Below are 5438 nucleotides of genomic sequence, written 5' to 3' on the forward strand. Positions count from 1 at the left end.
TACTGCCAGGCTGGCTATATCATTTGTTCTCCTAAGTCAACTTCTGTTGCAGTATTCCATTGGGTACATTTTCTTATCAGATTTACAGTAAACCCTCTATAATGTGGATTAATTGGCAGGAACCCCATGTTGAATTATCCAAAAACCCAAATTATTGGAGCTCATGCTTGCCCCTATCCCCAAACCACACCCATGCTCACTGAAACATGGCTTTTTACAAAAACATTGAACAGTACAGAATATTATTATATTCAAAGAGTGCACAATACATTAAATAAAACAGTGTCAAACCTTGATGAAGTCTTGAAACACAGAAGTACAGTACAGTACACTTAACTGTACCGAAGGTACTGTACAGTTCTTAAAAATTATGCTTATTACTACATTTATGGCCAACGGCCATACCACGTTGAGTACACCGCTTCCCGTCCAATCAGCGAAGTTAAGCAACGTTGGGTCTGGTTAGTACCTGGATGGGTGACCGCCTGGGAACACCAGATGCTGTTGGCATCCCTACGTGTCAAGTGGGGTTGGTGGAGGATTAGTGCCCCTTCCTGTAAAACAATTAACTCTAAGCCCTTGGCCACCCCGTTTGGGATACATGGCGTCTGGCAATGAATGAATGAATGAAAACTACACTTATCACTACAAAAACTGTTCACGTCCACTTACCACTGGAACCCTTTTTGGACTTGTCTCGCTTAATTCGAATTTCTATCAGAATTAAAATTATTTGTCTGGTGGTCAAAAACGATCGGAATTAACCAATTTCCAAATTATTCGGGTTTGAATTTGAGAGGGATTACTGTACTTAAATTATTGAAGTTATGTACACCGTACAAAACATAACCCCATTCATCCATCCAATCATATATCATGCAATCTACATTTCAGTTCTAAATGGTACAGTTGAACATTAACTTACTAAGCAAATCAGTTCTTAATGATCTGGTTAAAAATACAACAAAAATTATGAACTTATTATCAATTAATTAATTTAAAATGTATCATTCCTATTTTACATGTCACACAGTGTGCACATTCAAGGCAGAACAGCAATTTTATTTTTGTCAATACCCTGTTCTTGATTTCCATTACATACACTGGGCACACAGTCTAGGCAGAACAGTAATTTATTTTTCCCACTACAGTACAATCCCAGTTAACCAAGATTTTCATTCATTCATTCATTGCCAGACGCCATGTATCCCAAACGGGGTGGCCAAGGGCTTAGAGTTAATTGTTTTACAGGGAAGGACACTAATCCTCCACCAACCCCACTTGACACGTAAGGAGAACGTTATGCCAACAGCATCTGGTGTTCCCAGGCGGTCACTCATCCAAGTACTAACCAGACCCAACGTTGCTTAATGTTTGGGGAATTTACCTTCCCAATTACCGATTTTTCCCAGGTATCTGATATTATAGACTTAGACTATATCACTGCAGTATATACAATACCACTCACATCAAGGGCCACATTAACATTTTTCCATTGAAATAAGCCTACAACAGACTCCCACTGACATAACACACTTGGTTGCAATATCTTGTGGCAGTGCAAAGTGCCCATGGTATGTCTGTTTTGTTAAATATTATTCATTGCACAGTATTTTATTCAAGCAGAAAAATAAACTAAAGTAATAAATCTTGAGCATTTATTGGTGAACTGATGATTTGGAAAGAAGTGTTCAACAATACAGTTAACATGACTCCCTTGCTCACAGTTGTGTATACGCGCCGTGGTCTACCCATTTATTCTCACTTGACTGCTGTCACCATGTGACCATTCCTCACTCGCCACTCAGTTGTTTTGCAGATAATACAATAAATACAAAGGAATTGCAAGCACACTAATTTTGTCAAATAGCCCAAAATAAATGCTTCATTTCTATCAACTAAAGTTTTTTTTTCTCTCCCAATGCAAATGTATTCTAAGTTGGCATCACCTTAGAATGCATTTGATGACAATGCCAATGCAGATGCGTTCCAATGTGACATCATCTTAAAACTTTTGATGACAATGCAAATGCATTTTAAGATGACATCATCTTAGAGCACATCTGATGACTGCAAATGGGTTCTAAGATGACTCTCTTAAAACACATAATGTCAAAGCAAATGTGATTTAAGATGACGTCATCTTAGAACGCATTTGATGACAATGCAAATGCTTTCTAAGATGACAGTTTTGAAACACATTTGATGACAATGCCAATGCAAATGTATTCTAAAATAATTTAATCTTAAAATACAGTACATTTGATGCGAATGCAAATGCATTCTAAATTAGCATCTTAGAACACATTTGATGACAATGCAAATGCATTCTATGATGATATAACCCCAGAATGCATTTGCACTGGCAGAAAAGAGAAACTCTAGCTAACAGAAATGAACCACTTGTTTTATTTGACGAATTTACCATACTTGCAGTCCCTATGTATGTACTGTTTTATCTGCAAAACAGCTGGGTGGCAAGTGAGGGGTGCAGTGACAGCGGTCAGTGAGGGCACATACACACAACTGAGTAACAGAGTCGTGAACTTGTGAACAGTGACTACTATGGAACACTTCTTCCCAAATCATCAATTCACCAATAAATGCTCATGATATACTTCTATAGCTTATTTTTCCATGTTTTTATGAATAAAATGGATAATATTTAACGGAATGGACTTGCCAAGGTACTGTAACATGCTGGAAACTTCCAGGTACAGTAGAACCTCAATGATCCGGGAGCCATGGGGAATTCAAAATGCCGGTAATACGATTTTTCCGGATTATTGATTAACACCTATTTCCTGTTGTTTTACACCATACAGTATAGAAGTAGCGTGACTTGCATATATAGTAATAATACCACATACATAATAATTAATGTAATAATACAAAATTAATGTAACATGTATATATGTATAGCGTACAATGTACAATAATCCAGTAATGTGCAGTGTGTGCTCACCCATGACTCGTCGATGCTCCAGTAGGCTGCAGCAATCCACCTGCCAACCCACTCAAAAGCCACTCAATCTCTACTGTAGTAATTTTCTAAATGTCAAATACAACTGTATAATGTATAATAAACTTAAGTTTACTGAACTAGTACTGTAAAAATTAAATGTTAACCACTGCTAAAATTACTGTATCCTTCAACTATGCTACGTACAGTAAACCCTCATTATACGATGGGGTTCCGTTCCTGAAAACCCATCGTATAGCAATCCATTGTATAGTGAACCTGTTATGACATATAGTCAATGGGGATACGTTCCCAGACCTGCCGAAACTCACACATTCACACACCTTAACACTCACATACATGAAATATCCTTATGTTTAAACATGTAAAGTAACACATTAATAATGAATAAAGAGGGGAAAAACATGAAAATAACAGTATACAGTAGTTCTTACTATTACTTAAGTAAATAGGATTATTGATGTCCCCTCCGAGGCTAAGGGACAGTTAGGGCTTCACAGCCCTCACTCATCACTGGCAGAACTGGCTGACTGGGCAGGGCTGGCTGGCTGCACGGGGCTGGCTGATGAGTCTGGACTGGCGGATGAGACTGGTCTAGCTGGCTGGGTGGGGCTGGCTGATGGGGCTGGACCAATCGATAAGACTGGGCTAGCTGGCTGGGCAGGGCAAGCTAATGAGGCTGGACCAGTGGACAAGTGTGTGTGGTCTAATGCCGACAGTGTGAGGACGTTTTTGTTGCATTTGCACATTTGCTGTTCACTGAGCCGCGGATGATCCATCGTTGTTGCAAATCGTTCCCATTGTATAGTGGGTATAGGGTACTAAAATTTTGACATTGTATAAGCGAAATATCGTACAATGACACATTGTATAATGAGGGTTTACTGTACATTATTTTTTGTCTTTTTTAAATTTTCCTTTTTTTTTTTTTTTTTTTTTTTTTTTTTTACTGTACTTACTGTGCATGATCACTTATCATCATCAGATCATCCACATCACTTTCAGATTCAGAGGGTGGGCTGGGTGGGGTAGGCAGAGTCGTGGGAGATGGAGGCTTATTGAGTCAACGTGAGTGTGCTAGCTGGGGATCGAACAGGCCTGATGGGGGAGACTGGTGGAGCAGCCGTTTTTGCTGGAGTACTTGCTGGTGTGGATGTTGCTGCATCACTATCTGGGAACCCCACAAATGAACAGGAGGATATGAGTGAAATGTTTGCTGTTTCTGCATGTCTGCCCCTTGTGAAAAAGTCCCTGATGTCTGACTGTTTGATTGCAACACGACGGTGATTTTGGAAGTCATCATAATGGCTACGAAAATGAAGCAGTTCATTAGCTGTGTAGGCTGGATTTCTCTCCATGAATCAGATGATCTTCTGAAATGATTCATCTGCATCATTCCACGAACATACTCCTTCCTCCTCTTCCTCATCGCTTGACTCCACCTCTTCCACATCTTTCTTTTGAGGCAAAAAAACACTGCCGATGATTTCCTGGTCAGACTGAACTTTTTCTGTTCGGGTTTCTTTGTCTGCATCTAACCATTTCTGAAGTTCAGTAGGTTCAAGTTGGCGAAATGGATGGCACCTAGGAGCTTCAGCAACAATATTCTCAACTGTCTGATGCTCAGGCTCTTCCTCCCTCTCATCAGGTTCCAAGGCTATGGCTTCAATATCTGATCACACTTCCCTCTACACCTTAACTAGAGTCGACTTGGCAATTTTCCTCCAAGAATCAGCCAGGGCAAAGACACACTCCTTCAAGTTGAAAGATTTTTGGAATTCCAGCATACCACCAGTGAAGTTCACACATTTAAAGGAATAGATTTTCCTGTAATTGGATTTTACTGCCTGGATTATGCCCTGGTCCTGTGGTTGAATTAATGAAGTGATGTTAGGGGATAGATATATAGCCATACTGTTCCTGTTAACCAGCTCCTCTGCCTTAGGATGGGCCTGACAATTATTGAGGAACAGAATGATCTTTGAATCCTCGGGAAGTCCTCTTTCCCTCAGGTGCTGTTTGACTTGGGGTACAAAATGATGGTGGAACCAATTAGTGAATATGTATCTTGTAATCCAAGCACTCATTTAGGACTCATAATCAACAGGGAGATGGACTAGTCCCTTAAAAGTTCTGGGTGACTTATACATCCCGATCACCAGAGGTCTAAGTTTATGCGTGCCTGCAGCATTAGAACATAGCAGAACAGTCACTCTCTCTTTATTTTTCTTAAATCCAGAGGCTACTTTTTCAGATGGCCCTGCCAACGTCTTCCCAGGCATCATGAAAAAAAAAAGAGGGAAGTCTCATCAGCACTGTAACAAAGTTCGGCATCGAGGTTGTACTTCACTAGCAATTCACAAAATTTCTCTTTGAAATCCTCAGCTGCACTCTTATTAGTCGACCTTTTCTCACCACAAATCTTGAGCTTCCTAATGACGTGGCGTTTATCAAA

The 5438-nt window shown here is 39.8% G+C and overlaps 1 non-coding gene across 1 annotated transcript; it reads left to right on the forward strand.

Moving 5' to 3' along the window:
* Positions 1–391: 391 nt before the first annotated feature.
* LOC145397901 (5S ribosomal RNA) lies at positions 392–510 on the forward strand. Its single transcript, XR_013897040.1, has one exon. It is a non-coding gene; the product is annotated as a 5S ribosomal RNA (ribosomal RNA).
* The last annotated feature ends 4928 nt before the right edge of the window (positions 511–5438 follow it).

Source organism: Coenobita brevimanus, chromosome 43 (genome assembly GCF_032717465.1).
Source record: "Coenobita brevimanus isolate Jiangsu-jjx chromosome 43, ASM3271746v2, whole genome shotgun sequence".
NCBI lineage: Eukaryota > Metazoa > Arthropoda > Malacostraca > Decapoda > Coenobitidae > Coenobita > Coenobita brevimanus.